This window comes from Macaca mulatta, chromosome 15, assembly GCF_049350105.2.
Source record: "Macaca mulatta isolate MMU2019108-1 chromosome 15, T2T-MMU8v2.0, whole genome shotgun sequence".
Taxonomy (NCBI): Eukaryota; Metazoa; Chordata; class Mammalia; order Primates; family Cercopithecidae; genus Macaca; species Macaca mulatta.
In genome coordinates, this window is record NC_133420.1 from 83,813,516 (window position 1) to 83,831,145 (window position 17,630).

Consider the following 17,630-nt stretch of genomic DNA (forward strand, 5'->3'; position numbering starts at 1 on the left):
CTCAGCTTTGCAGACCAGATAGGGATTTAAGAATAACGCCATGGGCCGGGCGCGGTGGCTCAAGCCTGTAATCCCAGCACTTTGGGAGGCCGAGGCGGGTGGATCACGAGGTCAGGAGATCAAGACCATCCTGGCTAACATGGTGAAACCCCGTCTCTACTAAAAATACAAAAAACTAGCTGGGCGTGGTGGCGGGCGCCTGTAGTCCCAGCTACTCGGAGGCTGAGGCAGGAGAATGGCGTGAACCTGGGAGGCGGAGCTTGCAGTGAGCCGAGATCGCGCCACTGCACTCCAGCCTGGGTGACACAGCGCGAGACTCCGTCTCAAAAAAAAAAAAAAAAAAAAAAAGAATAACGCCATGAAAGCTGGGCACCTTGGTGCACGCCTGTAGTCCAAGCTACTTGGGAAGCTGAAGCAGGAGGATCACTTCAGCCCAGGAGTTCCAGGCTGCAGTGTGCTATGATTGTGCCTATGAATAGCCACTGCATTCCAGCACAGGCAACATAGCAAGACCCCATCTCTAAAATTAGTAACAATAATAATAAATGCCTTGAAACTACAATATGAAGTTGCAATAGATGCTATGTATAATGCAGTGCCAAAAAAAAGAAGGGGCCAGAGCATGAGAGCTGCACATTCACACTCAACCAGGGAAGACATTGAGTGTGGGCAGGACACAGAATGTAGAAATGCAAAATCAGGGTTCAAGTCCTCCCTTCACCACGTATTAGCTGTCTGATTTGGGACCATTTACATCTCTAGTGCCCTCAATTTCTTCTTTACATAAAATAGAAATGCTAATAATACATTGAACTTTTTTGTATTAATCAGGGTACTGCCGAGAAAGAATCAACAGGAGGCCAGGAGTGGTGGCTCATGCCTGTAATCCCAACACTTTGGGAGGCTAAGGTGGGTGGATCACCTGAGGTCAGGAGTTGGAGACCAGCTTGGCCAACATGGCAAAACCCCGTCTCTACTAAAAATAAAAGAATTCGCCACGTGTGGTGGTGCAGGCCTGTAATTCCGGCTACTCAGGAGGCCAAAGAATCCCTTGAACCAGGGAGGCGGAGGTTGCAGTGAGCTGAGATCACGCCACTGCATTCCAGCCTAGGTGACAGAGTGAGACTCCATCTCAAAAGAAAAAGAATGAATCAATAGGATATTTATTTATTTATTTATTTATTTTTGAGATGGAGTCTCGCTCTGTTGCCTAGGCTAGAGTGCAGTGGCATGGTCTCAACTCACTATAACCTCTGTCTATTGGGTTCAAGAGATTCTCCTGCCTCAGCCTCCTGAGTAGCTGGGATTACAGGTGCATGCCACCACACCCGGCTAAAACAGGGTATGTATTTCTTTATGCAATTGGCTCACACACTTATAGAGGCAGAGAAGAGTCCCAAGATCTGCAGTTGGCAGGCTGGAGACTCAGGAGAGCCAGTAATATTGTTCTAGCCCAAGTGTGAAGGCCTGAGAATCAGGAGAGATGGATATAAATTCCAGTTCTAGTCCGGGCCCAAAGGCAAGGAAAGACTATGTGCTTGCTTGATGACAGTCATGTCATGAGAGCAAATTCTCCCTCACTCAACTATTTTGTCTATTCAGGCCTTCACTGAATTGGATGAGGCTCATCAACCTTCTTTACTCAGGCTACAGATTCAAATGTTGATGTTTTTCCGGAAATGCTCTCACAGACACATTCAGAGTAATGTTTAACCAAACATTGGGACACCCTGTGGCCAATCAAATTGACACATAAAATTAACCATCACAGTTATGTTTTCCTACTTCTTTGCATGCCTGGTACTTTTTGATAAAATGCCAGAAATTGTTCATTTTATCCTGGATATTAAAATATCCAGCTGTATATTTTAATATTCTTTTAATTATTCTCTAGTTTTGTTCTGGGACACTGTTACTTGGAAATGTCTGTATCCTTCTGGATCTTGCTTTTAAGCTTTGCTAAGTGGACTGGAGCAGGATTTGGTGAAGGGCTAATTTTGCCCCGCTGCTGAGAGAATGCTCTTCGGAGTACTCCACTTAATGTCCCGTGAGTTGATCTGTCTGTTGGGCAGATGAATTATTCACATACCAGATCTGTGTGATCTCCCAGGACTGTTCCCTCTAATCACTCATATGCTGATAAATAATTAGCTGGGGACTCTAGAGGGATCTTTCACAGATCTCCAGCTTTCTCTGTCTCTGCAACTCTCTCCTCTCCAGTACTCTGCCCTGTGAACTCTAGATGCCCTGGCCTCCCTGAACTTCCACCATCTCAATTCAGCTGGGCTGGCTTCATCTAGTTTCCCTCACCAGGCAATAAGCTTGGGCAGGTCTGGGTTCACTTGGTTTGTTTCTCACCTCTCAGGGAATACTTTCTTGCATTGCCTGATGTCCAATGTCCGAAAACCGTTGTTTACACACCATTTTTTCAGTCATGTCAGTCATCCTGGGCCTTGTTACTCCATCTTACTGGGAAGCAGAAGTCACTTTCTTACTGTTTTTGAGGTTGTCATTGAAAGATTCCGGAATATGCCTTCTCAAAGTATGCTGCTTTGTCATGTAGATTACTTTAAGTTAAAGGCAATTGAGAACCAGCAGACGCAGAAAAGCTCTTTACCTCCCTCTAACTGCCTAAAAGTGGAGTATTCATTTCCCCTTTTGTAAAATATGTTTACATTTATAAAGAAAGTTTCTATTTGTAAAGGTATCTCTGTACCAGGAAGAAAGGTACTCTGGCAAACAACTCTTATCACCTGAGACTCTTAGCTGTGTAACCAGACTACTTTTATTTGTTATATATTTCCACTCCTCTCTCTCCCATGATGTGCCTCCCCGACTCAGAAGCCCCAAACTCCTTTTAATTTGTTTAGCCTAAGATGATAAATAAGCCTCACTTATTTGGCCACCTCTTTGAGTCTCTTTTCTTTCTGAAACGCCTTTCATACATATGTAATTAAACTTTTCTCTTTTTATTTATTTATTTATTTTTGAGACAGAGTCTCACTCTCACCCAGGCTGGAGTACAGGTGTGTGATCTTGGTTTACTGCAGCCTTGACCTCCTAGACTCAGGTAATTCTCCCACTTCAGCCTCCTGAGTAGCGGGGACTATAGGCATGCACTATTATGCCCAGCTAATTTTTTGTACTTTTAGTAGAGATGAAGTTTCACCATGTTGCCCAGGCTGGTCTTGAACTCCTGGACACAAGTGATAGACCCACTTGGCCTCCCAAAGCATTGGGATTACAGGCATGAGCCACCATGTCTGGGGCCTCACTTGTTAATCTGGCTTTTATGAGCTTAATTTCCAGGGCCCCAGTGAGAGACCCTAGAAGGACAGAGAGATAATCTTTTCCTCCCCTATAGCATATGTATAATGATAGAACGGCTCCATTTGAGCCTGCAATGTGGTTATGTGTGTTTGTGAAGGTTGATGAATGTGTATAACAAGGGGCAGGTATGGAGGAAGGTGACAGGGATCCAGGTTATTTGTTTTTTCTTTCTTTTTTTTTTGAGATGGGGTCTCACTCTGTCGCCCAGGCTGGAGTGCAGTGGCACAATGTTAGCTCACTGCAACCTCCGCCTCCCGGGTTCAAGCAATTCTCCTGCCTTAGCCTCCTGAGTAGCTGGGACTACAGGCGCACGCCACCATGCCCAGCTAATTTTTTGTTTTAGTGGAGACGGAGTTTCACCGTGTTCCCCAAGCTGGTCTGGAACTACTGAGCTCAGGCAATCTGCCTGCCTTGGCCTCTCAAAGTGTTAGGATAACCGGCATGAGCCACTGCGGCCGGCCTCATTTGTTTTTTTCTAAAAAATTGTCTCCAAATGCATTTTTGAAAAGTAGTTTTATTTAAAAATATGAAAACAATACATATTCAAGTAGATAGTATAAACACAGTATAGATAATATAAAGTGCAAATTAAGTCTTCTAACTGATTTACAACTCTATTATTCAATCTCATCCCAGTCAGCAGAATGAATTGTGGGGTGTGTGTGTATGTGTGTGTGTGTGTGTGTGTGTATTCTTCTGGTGTTTCTGAATTGTAATATAGTGTTAGAATTTTATACAAATTAATTCAAGCATAATATAGTATTTTTGACGCAAATGATCATTAGAAATATAAATTCTTTTTTTTTTTTTTTTTTTGAGACAGAGTCTCGCTCTGTCGCCCAGGCTGGAGTGCAGTGGCACGATCTCGGCTCACTGCAAGCTCTGCCTCCCAGGTTCACACCATTCTTCTGCCTCAGCCTCCTGAGTAGCTGGGACTACAGGCGCCCGCCACCGCGCCTGGCTAATTTTTTGTATTTTTAGTAGAGACGGGGTTTCACCGTGGTCTCGATCTCCTGACCTTGTGATCCGCCCGCCTCGGCCTCCCAAAGTGCTGGGATTACAGGCGTGAGCCACCACGCCCGGCCTAGAAATATAAATTCTTAATATCCTGTCATTTCAAGAACTAACATATTTAATAATAAAATTTTTTGTTATATCTTTTTTTTTTTTTTTTTTAAGTTTTGAGACAGAGTCTTGCTGTGTCACCCAGGCTGGAGTACAGAGGCCTGATCTCAGCTTACTGCAATCTCCATCTCCCAGGTTCAGGCGATTCTCCTGCCTCAGCCTCCCAAGTAGCTGATATTTCAGGCATGCACCACCATGCCCAGCTAATTTTTGTATTTTTAGTAGAGACAGGGTTTCATCATGTTGGTCAGGATGGTCTTGAGCTCCAGACCTCGTGATCCGCCCGCGTGGGCCTCCCAAAGTGCTGGGATTATAGGCATGAGCCACCGCGCCGAGCCTTCTTCTTCTTTTTCTTTTAGATGGAGTTTCACTTTTGTTGCCCACGCTAGAGTGCAATGGCACGATCTCAGCTCACCGCAACCTCTGCCTCCCGGGTTCAAGTGATTCTCCTGCCTCAGCCTCCCAAGTAGCTGAGATTACAGGCATGCGACACCACACCCGGCTAATTTTGTATTTTTAGTAGAGACAGGGTTTCTCCATGTTGGTCAGGCTGATCTCGAACTCCCGACTTCAGATGATTCACCCACCTCGGCCTCCCAAAGTGCTGGGATTGCAGGCGTGAGCCGCCCCACCTAGCCTGTTATATCTTTTAAATTTTGTTTTATGTATTTTGAAGAAAGGCAAATAAAGTGAGAACATTTTCCAAGAGTGCTCTATAGTTTTTTCATTAATAAACTAATAATATGTGTTCATCTTACAAATTAAAGAAGGCTGGGTGTGGTGACACATGCCTGTTGTCCCAGCGACTGTAATAATCCAACTGGGTTCTTCTTGCCCACTGCCTAGAAAAGCCAAGACACTGAGAAAAGTAGGAGTTGCAGTGGAGAAAGAGTTTAATAATTGCAAGGCTAGCCAAGCTAGGAGAACAGGAGATATTTTTCAAGTCTGCCTCCCTAAGAGTTCGGAGGCTAAGGTTTTTCAAGGATAGTTTGGTAGACAGGGGACTAGGGAATGGAGAATGCTGACTGACTGTTTGGGTTAGGGATGAAATCACAGGGGTTCGAAACTGTCTTCATGCCCTGAGTCAGTTTCTGAGTGGGGAGCCAGTTAAGTCATTTCCTTTGTGTGGGTCATGAGTCCAGGTGTGTTAGCCCACCAGAATGCAAAGTCTGAAAAATATTGCAAACACCAGTCTGAGGTTTAACAACAGTGATGTTATCTATAGGGGAAATTAGAGAAGTTGCAAATCTTGTGACCTCTGGCTACATGACTTCTAGCTACATAAGTTAGGAGACAATGACTAGTAATTATTTTACCATGCCTAGGGTTTAGCAGAATTTAGCAGGCCTCTACCATAATTCTAACCTTATAGCCTTTCATTAGCTTTACAAAGGGCAATTTCAGTCTCTGAACAAGGAGCAGGGTAGTTTTAGGAAGGGCTATCATCATCCTTGCTCTAAGGTTAAGCTATAAATTAAATTCTTCCCATAATTAGCTTGGCCCATGCTCGGGAATGAGCAAACACAGTTAGCTTGTGAAGTTAGAAGCAAGATGGAGTCAGTTATGTTAGATTTCTCTCACTGCTATCATCTTTGCAAAAGTGGCTTCCATTCTTGGGAGGCTGGGGTGGGAGGATCACTTAATCCCAGAAGTTCCAGACCAGCCTGGGCAACATAGTGAGAACTTGGCTCAAAAAAAAAAAAAAAAAAAAAAAAGAAAGAAAAAAATATATATATGTGTATATATTTATATATAGAGAGAGAAATAAAAAGAAGGAAATAAAAATTATTTTGAATCCTACCATCTAGAGATGACTTTGAGCACTGTAGCTACTTAGTAATTCTTTTACCAATTAAATTAGCAGAAAACATCCTTACCCCTAATAAAATTATATGACATAGTGCATAGGATTGTTTCACGTGTATGTAATAGTACCTAGTAAGCATTTGTTCTCTCTTTTTCTCTCTTGCTCTCTTGTGCCCCCTTGTTTTCACTCTCCTTAGTTATTGTTCTCCTGATGATATGATTTGGATCTGTGCGTCTTTGCCAAATCTCATGTCGAAATATAATCTCAGGCTGGTCACGGTGATTCATGCCTGTAATCCCAGCACTTTGGGAGGCCGAGGTGGGTGGGATCACCTGAGGTCAGGAGTTCGAGACCATCCTGTGGCTGGGTTTAGTAGAGATGGAGAAACCCCATCTCTACTAAAAATACAAAAAATTAGTCTGGTGCGGTGGCAGGCGCCTGTAATCCCAGCTACTCAGGAGACTGAGGAGAATTGCTTGAACCCAGGAAGAAGAGGTTGTGGTGAGCCGAGATGACGCCATTGCACTCCAGCCTGGGCAAAAAGAGCTAAACTCCTTTGCAAAAAAAAAAAAGGAAGGTCTGTTGTTGGAGGTGGGGCCTGGTGGAGATGTTTGTTTCATGAGGGTGTGTCCTTCATGAATGGCTTACTGCCATCCACTTGGTGTTGAGTGAGTTCACGTGAGATCTGGTTGTTTAAAAGTGTGTGGCACCTCTCACTTGCCCTCTCTTCCTCCTACTCTGACTGTGTGATGTGCCTGCTCCCTCTTTGCCTTCCACCATGATTGGCAGCTCCCTGGGGCCTCCCCAGAAGCTAAGCAGATGCTAGCACTATGCTTCCGGTAAAGCCTGCAGAACTGTGAGCCAATTAAAACTTTTGTCTTTATAACTTACCCAGTCTCAGGTATTCCTTTGGTTTTTTTGTTTTCTTTTTTGTTTTGCGACAGAGTCTCACTCCGTTGCCCAGGCTGGAGTGTAGTGGTGTGATCATGGCTCACTGTAGCTTCAAACTCTCCAGCTTAAGCAATCCTCCCACCTCAGTCTCCTGAGTAGCTGGGACTACAGACATGTGCCACCAAGTCCAGTTAATTTGTAAATGTTTTATAGAGACAGGGTCTCACTATGGCTGGTCTCAAACTTCCGGGCTCAAGTGATTCTCCTGCCTTGGTCTCCCAAAGTGTTGAGATTACAGGCCTGAGCCACCACGCCTGTCTAGAATGGCCTAATATACTTGATAAGGTATATATAATGGTCAGTAAACACATATTGATGAACTAATTAAGTAGGACAGTTGATTCCATTTGTTGGGCAAAACAAATTCAAATACATTTGTTGGGCAAAACAGATACAGTCCCTGCACTGATGAAGCTTTTACAGTCTCAGGAGAAACTACTACTAATCAAATAACCATACAAATAAGCATAACCCACAAGCTATGCTAAATACTATGAAGCTATGCTAAATATTATGAAACTATGATAAATACTTGGACCTGACCAAGCTAGAAGGGCCAGGAGCATTTTCCTGGAAAAGCAATTTGTCAGTTGAAAGAGTCATCCTGACGAAGGAGCAGGGCAAGAGTGTGTGGGCATCGCACACACAAAGGCTCCAAGGTGGATTTCAGGTGATGCTGAGGGAATCAAGAAAGTGCACGTGCAGATGCACAGAGTGGGGCTTAGCAGGCTTAAGACGCAGAGCGGGGCCACATCACACTGAGGCTTGTAGGCCACATTAAAGATGTGAGCCTTTAACCTAGGAGTGGCATGAAGACATTGAAGGATTTTAAGAAAAGAAGCATCAAAATTGGATTTGTGTTTTGAAAATACCCTTGACTTTGTGGAGAATGGCTAGAGGCAAGCAAAACTTAATGCAGGGGGAACAGTTAGGAGGCTGTTGAAGTAGAACAGGTGAATGGTGGTAGAGGCTTTGACTAGAAGGGTAATGGGGGTAAAAGTCATGGCAATGGCAATGTTTGGGAGAGGGAAAAGGAGAGGGAAATGTTCAGGATGACACATAAGTTTCTCAATTTTAAAGGTACGTGGACCAACAGTGTATAAGAAGAATTGTTCACCATAACCAAGTAGGATTTAGTCCAGTCATATAAGCCCAGCTCAACGTTAGAAATCAATTAATGTAATTAATCTACCATTATCAACAAGCTAAAGATGAAAAGTCACATAACGATATCACAAAGAAAGCATTTCACAGAATCTAATATCTATTCATGATTTTTAAAAAGGTGTCAGCAAGTTAGAAATGCAGAGATTTATCTCAAATTGATCAGGAGCATCTACAAAAACCTACAGCAAGGCTGGGCAACAAAGTAAGACCCTGTTTCTACAAAACATAAACAAAATTGTACAGGTGTGGTGATACACACCTGTAGTACCAGCTTTTTGGGAGGCTGAGGTAGCAGTGAGCCATGATTACGGCACTGTACTCCAACCTCAGCAACAGAGCATGACCCTGTCTCAAAAAAAAAAAAAAATCCTACAGCTAGGATCGCATTTCATCGTGAAAGACTGAATGCTTTTGCTCAAAGATTAGGAACAAGGCAATGATGTCAGCTCTCATCACTCTCATTCAACATAGTACTGGAAGTTCTAGCCACTGCAATAAGCGGGAAAAAAAAAAGAGAGAGAGAGAAAAAGAAAGAAAGAAAGAAGAAACAGAGAGAGAGAAAGAAGAAAGAAAGAAAGAAAGAAAAAAAGAAAGAAAGAAGAAAGAAAGAAAGGAAAGAAAGAAAGAAAGAAAGAAAGAGAGAGAGAGAAAGAAAGAAAGAAAGAAAGAAAGAAAGAAAGAAAGAAAGAAAAAGAAAGAAGAAAGAAAGAGAAAGGGCATACATATTGGAACGGAAGAAGAGGCCGGGCGCGGTGGCTCACGCCTGTAATCCCAGCACTTTGGGAGGCTAGGGCTGGCGAATCATGAGGTCAGGAGATGGAGACCATCCTGGCTAACATGGTGAAACCCGTCTCTACTAAAACATACAAAAAAAAAATTAGCTGGGCGTGGTGGCGGGCACCTGTGATCCCAACTACTCGGAAGGCTGAGGCAGGAGAATGGAGTGAACCCGCGAGGTGGAGCTTGCAGTGAGCTGAGATGGCATCACCGCACTCCAGCCTGGGCGACAGCGTGAGACTCCATCTAAAAAAGAAAAAAAGAAAGAAACTGAGTTTTAAAATGCAATACCTTCTTAGGCTGGCATTGCTGTAATAAAAATAAAATAAAATGCAATACCATTTGATTGCTCTAAAGAAAACAAAATACTTAGGTATACACTCAACAAAACATGCACAAGATCTGTGTGCTGAAAACTACAAAATACTGGTTAAAAAAATAAAAGACAACCTAAATAAACGGAAAGACGTACTATATTATATTTTGGAAGAGTCAACATAACAGAAATGTTGATTCTTCCCAAATTGATCTATAGGTTTAATGCAATTTCTGTCAAAATCCTAGGAAACTTTCTGAAGATGGAGAGAAGGTTATTCCAAAATTTATATGGAAAGGCATGGGCCTCCCAAATACCTAAAACAATATTGACAAAGAAGAATAGAGTGGAGGAATTGCTCTGCCTGATGCTAAGACTTGATAACTGAAGTAATCAGGATAGCGTGGTATATTGATGAGGAGTTAGACACACAGATCAATGGAACAAGATAGAGAACCCAGAAACAGATCCATAAGAATCCACTCAATTGGTTTTTGACAAAGGTACAAAAGCAATTCAATGCAGGAAGGATAGCCTTTCCAACAAATGGGCTGGAACAATGAGACATTCATGATCAGACAATAAAACTTGACTTAAACAAAACTCAACTTAATACAAAAATTAACACAAAATGAGCCATGAACTTGCATGAAAAATGTAAAAAGGAAACTCTTGGCTGGGTGTGGTGGTTCATACCTGTAATCTCAGCACTTTGGGAGGCTGAGGTGGGTGGATCATCTGAGGTCAGGAGTTCGACACTAGTGGCAAAACCCTGTCTCTACTAAAAAATACAAAAATTAGCTGGGCATGGTGGCTCGCACCTGTAATCCCAGCTACTTGGGAGGCTGAGGTACAGAATCGCTTGAATCCGGGAGGCGGAAGTTGCAGTGAGCCGAGATTGCACCACTGCACTCTAGCCTGGGCAACAGAGTGAGAACCTGTCTCAAAAATAAATAAAATAAAATAAACAATTGAGAAAAAATTATAGGAAAAAATATCTTTGGTATCTAGATCTAGGCAATAATTTCATACATGATCCATGAAAGCACTATTCATGGAAACAAAATTTGATCAATTTGAGATCATCAAAATTAAAAACTGTGTTTGGTAAAAGCCCATGAGAAGAGGGTGAAAATGCAAAGTACAGAGTGGAAAAGAATATTTGTAAAGGACAGATACAACAAAGGACAAGTATCTAGAATACTCTCAAAACCCAAAAGTAAAAATACAAACAAACCAATTAGAAAGGGGCAAAGACATGAACAGATGTTTCATCAAATAGGATCTATGGAGGCAAATAAGCACATGGAAAGCTGTCCAGCAGCATTACCCACAGAGGAAGGCAAATTAAAAGTATAGTGAATTATGACTACACACCTCTCAAAATGGCTAAAGTAAAAAATGGTGAAAACGGTAAATGCTGGTGAGGATTTTAAAACAGTACAGATACTTGGGCGAACAGTTTGGCTCTTTCTTATAAATTGACATGCAATGACTATGTGACCCAGCAATGACACTCTTGGGCATTTAACCCAGAGAAATTATAACTTACACAAAAACCTGTATACAGGTTTATTTGCAATTGTCAAAAATTGAAAATAACTCAGATATCCTTCTCCTTTTTTCTTATTTTGGGGTAATTGATAAAGCAGACATCTTTCTTTTTTTTTTTTTTTTTTGAGACGGAGTCTCGCTGTGTCGCCCAGGCTGGAGTGCAGTGGCGCGATCTCGGCTCACTGCAAGCTCCGCCTCCCGGGTTCACGCCATTCTCCTGCCTCAGCCTCCCGAGTAGCTGGGACTACAGGCGCCCGCCACCACGCCCAGCTAGTTTTTTGTATTTTTAGTAGAGACGGGGTTTCACCGTGTTAGCCAGGATGGTCTCGATCTCCTGACCTCGTGATCCACCCGCCTCGGCCTCCCAAAGTGCTGGGATTACAGGCTTGAGCCACCGCGCCCGGCCTAGCAGACATCTTTCAACAGGTAAATGGTTAAACAACCAAGGTAGATATATTCCCCCTAATACTACTTAGCAACAATGGAACGATCTATTGATACATGCAAGAATTTGGATGAATCACAAGGAAGTTGTTCTGAATGAAAACAGTCAATACCCTAAAATAACGTATGTATAATTCTTATATAACCTTTTTGAAATGATAAAACTTTTTAAATTTGCAGCCCCTTCCCAACTCCTTGCCATTCCTCCAAATGCTTAGTATATTCCATTGTGACATAGGAGGGTATATGTCCCCAAATCTAGCTCCGCATGAGCCCCTTTCTTGTATTACCCAGTACAGTGCAGGGATCATGGCTTTGCTTAGGCCCATGTTCATGAATTTAAAGTTCTCACCCTAAATTCTAGTAGCTCACCAAAATATTTTTCCAAACAAAGAATGTCCTCTCCTATTCTGGTACTAGTGATTAAGCTGAAAATGTCACCTTTTTGTTTTCTTTTACTACTGGTTCCTCTGCCTGGCACTTCCTGCCCCCAGCTCTGCCCATCCCTCCCTTACCTCTGTTAAAGCTACCTCCTTGTTAAAGATTGCTTATCCATTCAGCTGTAATCACTTTCTTCTTTGAAATCCGAAAACTCTTTGCCCGTGCTTCAAGTATCAGTTCATATTCTCCATCTTATATTATGGTCACTCCTATGCCAGTTTAATACTTCTACTAGACTATGAACAACCTGGGGCAGAGTCCATCACTTCTTTGTCCCTCATAGTACTGGGGGCTGTGGAGACAGATGTCAAAAAGACACATGCTAAGTCCTTGAAGAGCTCAAAACCTTGAGTGGGCAGATGGTTTTATCCATAAATTCCTTCATCTTGCACAAGTTGTGGACAAGCCAAAGAGTAGTGTCCCATTTCAATTTCTCCTGATGTTCGTTTCTCCGCTTAAGACCCAACTCCCTGAAAGAGGCAGATTAACTCGACAGAGAGTGATTCTCTTCATATACAACTTTGTGCCTGTTACTGCATCAGCTGAGCTGCTGAAGCCAGAAACTCTCAAGAGGAACACCCGCTTGGGAGAGAGATGTAGAGGCTGGAATGGCTGATGTGGGAGTTTCACCCATGAGGCCAAAAACAAAACAAAAGAAAATGCAAACATGCACAACAACAGAAAAGAAAACCAGATGTATTGCTGCACTTCTTTCCTTTCAAGTTTCACTCACATTTGAGAACATAAGTAATGTAAAAGTGATCTAAAAATCACAATAGCTTCGACTAAGAAGTCTATTCTATGCCATGATCCTTAAAATTATTTTCCAGTACAATTTTTTTTTTTTTTTTTTTTTGAGACGGAGTCTTGCTCTGTCGCCCAGGCTGGGGTGCAGTGGCCAGATCTCAGCTCACTGCAAGCTCCACCTCCTGGGTTTACGCCATTCTCCTGCCTCAGCCTCCTGAGTAGCCGGGACTACAGGCGCCTGCCACCTCGCCCGGCTAGTTTTTTGTATTTTTTAGTAGAGATGGGGTTTCACCGTGTTAGCCAGGATGGTCTCGATCTCCTGACCTCGTGATCCACCCGTCTTGGCCTCCCAAAGTGCTGGGATTACAGGCTTGAGCCACCGCGCCCGGCCTCCAGTACAATTTTAGACATCTACTAAGGTGGGGATGGGGGTAATGAGAGTGGTACATAGCTGAAAGCATGCTATTTTTCTTCCCTTCCTTCTCTCTCTCTCTTTCTTTCTCCCCAGGGTCTGGCTCAGTCGCCCAGACTGGTGTGCAGTGGCACAATCTTGGCTCATTGCAACCTCCGGCTCTTGGGCTTAAGCGATCCTCCCACATCAGCCTCCCAAGTAGCTGAGACCATAGTCACCTGCCACCACACCCAGCAAATTTTTTTTTTTTTTTTTTTTTTGGTATTTTTTGTAGAGATGGGGGTTTTACCATGTTGTTCATACTGGTCTCAAACTCCTGAGCTCAAGTGATCTGCCAGCCTCAGACTCCCAAAGTGCTGGGATTACAGGCGTGAGCCACTGTGACCAGCCAGTAGAGTATTTTGAACCTTACAATGTATTTCTTTGGAGCAAAAACGCATTAACTTTTGCGTCAACCTAATACTTGGAAGGAAGATGGTCCTTTGAAGGTCAGGCAGGAATGGTAGGTTTTAAGCTTATAATCAGGACTTCATAAAATTTCTTAATTGATTACATAGTTCACCAACATCACCAGGTGCATTGTATTAATGTCTGTAGTGAACATGTATCATTTTACCTACCCTGTGTCAATTGTCTTCTTTGGTAGTAGTTCCTTGATTTTCCTGGGGAACCTCCAATCCTCTGTTTCAGTCCACATGGCTTCACTGTGAATTGCCCTACCCTGTGAGTCAGGGCTAGACACATGGTGTAGAGTGGCCAGTCAGAATATCTTATTTCTCTGGTCATATTTACTGGTTTAGCACTGGGTATATGACTGACTTTGGTCCAATTAGATTGTGTCCCAGGACTTTCTACCAGGATGGTTGGGAGAAAGAATCACTCTTTGTGCTGTGGTTAGAAAACTTGTAAGAGCTAATAGAAAACAATGTAATCTTGGAACTGCTGGCAATCATCTTTCCAATAAAAGAGAAGACTTGGTCTGCAAATGTGGCTATCACAGAAGAAAAGAGACCTGAGCTATGAAAAGGGCAAGACTGAATCCTTGATATCTACCTTAAGCCCCTGGATCCAGCATGCCCAATACTTGTCTGCTCTTGGACTTCTAATTTACGTAGGTTAATCAATTTCCTATTTTGCTTATGCCAGCCTCATTTGGTTTTTAAAATCACTTACAAGTAAATATATACAGATGTAATAACTTTGAAAAATAAATGAGAACTGCTGACATTACTTTGTCCCCAAATAACTAGAACTTTCGGTGTCTGCTAGTTCATTTGTTTTAGGAAATCTTACACGTGTTAGGGCCTATCCCCAGGATTGAGCAGTAGGAAATGAGATGTTCTGTATTAGTTGGGATACCACCTGCTAAGCTTCGCTGTGATAATAACAGCTTCCCAGTCTGAGTTGCTCATACTTAGTGTCTATTGCAACTTGAGACCCAAGCTGAGGAGCCTCCACCATCTCACAGAAGTGCCACCTGGAACACATGGCCTTCTTGGTCATCAAATGAGAGAAAAAAACTCATCAAAATCTCATACCCAATCTACATTTTGGCTCATTTGCTAGAATTAGTCACATGGTCCCACTTAACTGGAAGGTGGTTAGGAAGTGAAGTCTTCCATGTGCCCCAAAGGCGAGAAGCCCTAGTGTGCACCAGTGATGTCTAGCGCATGGTGAAGCTTGTATTTATATAAACTTATATAAATACAGGCTTCATGATGTGTTAGACATTAATAGTTATGCTATAACAGGTAAAATAAAGCCAGGCGCGGTGGCTCATGGCTGTAATCCCAGCACTTTGGGAGGTTGAGGTGAGCGGATCACAAGGTAAGGAGTTCGAGACCAGCCTGGCCAGCATGGTGAAACCCCGTGTCTACTAAATAGACAAAAAATTAGCTGGGTGTGATGGCACATGCCTATAGTCCCAGCTACTTGGGAGGCTGAGGTAGGAGAATTGCTTGAACCTGGGAGTCACAGGTTGCAGTGAGCCGAGATTGTGTCACTGCACTCCAGCCTGGGCAACAGAGCAAGACTCCATCTGAAAAAAAAAAAACAACAGGTAAAATACATTAACTACTTGTATGTACTAGACATTTTGCATAGATTATTTTATGTACTCCTTACCACATCTTTATGAGTTATTGCCCCATTTTCTACATAAAGCAGTTGTGTTTTAGCTGAATGACTTGCTAGGAGGCACAAAGCAGGGGAGCAGAGATTCTATTTGACCCAGGTTGGAACCTGGCCACTTTGTGCCATCTTGCCTCCCTAATGAGAAGCATCCATTGGTGAGGCAAGGAATTGGAGTTGGCAAGATCCCTGAAAAGTCAGGTGAGAAGTGATTGGGGCTTGCTTGCCCATATTCTGGGCAGATGAAGAGAATAGACACTGCAAAGATGAAATGATAGAACTCAGTGATTGATCAAATATGGGGGTGAGGAAGAGGAGTGAGTCAACAATGACTGAGTTTTCTCACAGTCTACTGGGAGAGGTTTGATACACCAGGAGAAGTGTGAGAGGAGATGTCAGGGTGGCTGATGGAAATAATAGACTTGGAGCTGGGATGGAGGTCTGGCTGGAGCAGTTGACTTAAAAATTCTGTACTTAAAGATAACAGTTTACAAGGGTAGTGGATAAGATTATCCAGAGAGATAACACATGGAATGAGAAAAGGGTCAAGTCAGAAAAACTTTAGGAGTTAGGTCAGAGGAGACGTATATGGAATCTTGTAGTGTAGAGAAGAAAAGAGAATGAAGAGTAAAGAATCAGAATCAAAAGGAATGAGAACATCTATCAGAGGAGGCCTTACCTCTGTCTCCATGACAACATGGACCTCAGCAACGACAAATTCCCTTTTTTTTTTTTTTTTTGAGATGGAGTCTTGCTGTGTCACACCCAGGCTGGAATGCAGTGGCATGGTCTCTGCTCACTGCAACCTCCGCCTCCTGGGTTCAAGCAATTCTTCTGCCTCAGCCTCCCAAGTAGCTGGGATTCCAGGCGCCTGCCACTACACCTGGCTACTTCTTTGTATTTTTAGTAGAGACAGGGTTTCGCCATGTTGGTCAGGCTGGTCTCAAACTCCTGACCTCAGGTGATCCGCCCACCTTGGCCTCCTAACAAATTCCCTTTTATGAGTGTTTGTGTCTATAGGTAAGAGCATGAGGTAACTAGGACTTTACCTTTAGAAATGCACATATTAATATATATTTTTGACCTGGATGCTAATGAACACTGGTGTTCAATTTTAATCTCTTGGTCTTTAAGAATGGGCATTATACTGAAAAGATTAAAAAACAGATGGAAAAAGTGAATCTAAAACATAAAATAAAGAAACTATTTTGACAATTAAATGAAAGAAAAGAAAAAAAAGAAAATGTGTCCTCTTTATCATCATAGGGAAGACTTCTGTCTTTCCAGGAGGAAGATGATAATTGAGTGTTTCAGTGGTGTTTTGTAAATGCCAAAATTCCCAATTGGGCAGAAATCCTAGTTCCTCTTCCGTTTTTCACCCATTTCTTTGTTGGTTTCTGTTAAGCATTAACTTTTCTAGGAAATCTTCCCTGACTGAAGCAAAGCCATGTCCTCCTCAAGTGCCCTTGGTACTTTGAACCTTTTTCTGAGAATATTTACAAGGTGTGTCTGCTCAGAGGCAGATTAACATTAACTGCACGATGGACTTTACTGAGGTTTATACTTCCTGGTCTTTCACTTGCCCAGGTTGTGTGGGTGCTGGGACTTACAGAGAGTTAAAGGGTGACCTAAGCGGAAGGGGAAACCAGGTTGTAACTAGGATGCGTCCATATAAAAGCATTTATGATAAATTGCCAAAAGAGATGCCACAAGAAAGGGACCTGAATCTCCAAGCCTCTGGTAGTTGGTAGTTTGTAGTGATTTATTTTCTCACTGCAAATGATCTTTTAATAACTACTCTATTTCTGAAGCTTCTTGCTGGTACTGGTGCTTCTGCCTGTCCTGGCATCCAGGTCATGTTTGTGGATCCTTTTACCTGTCTCTAGATCCAGCAGGCAGTTGGCATCTGGTATCCATGACATGGTACAGTGCAGCAAAAAGAGCTCTGTACACATTTATACAGCACTTGTTGCAATGCAAATTGACATAATCTTTCTGCAGGCAATTTAGCCAGATATATTATAAGTCTTGTAAAATTTATACTTGTGCAGGAGATAGGATTGGGTTCAGCTTCAAATAACTGAAACCCCAAATAACAATGGTTTAAAAAAGATGGTTATATCACTGTCAGGCGAAATTCCAAGAGTGGTCCAGAGTTGTGATGTGTGTGAACTCCAAAAAGGACTTGAATTTCTTCCAGTTCAATCATGAACCAAGATGAAAGAACTAATTTCCAGGGAGCAGGATGGTGTGTATTCAATGAAGGATGTGTACAACGGAGAAACAAAGGCCACATAATACCTCTCTGTAAGGAAGGGACCTGGAAGCTGCCACATAATAGTTTTACTCATATCTCAATGAGGAGACTTCAATCACATAGCCACTCTTAGCTGCAAGGGACACTAGAAAATGCAGTCTGGCCCGGTGCG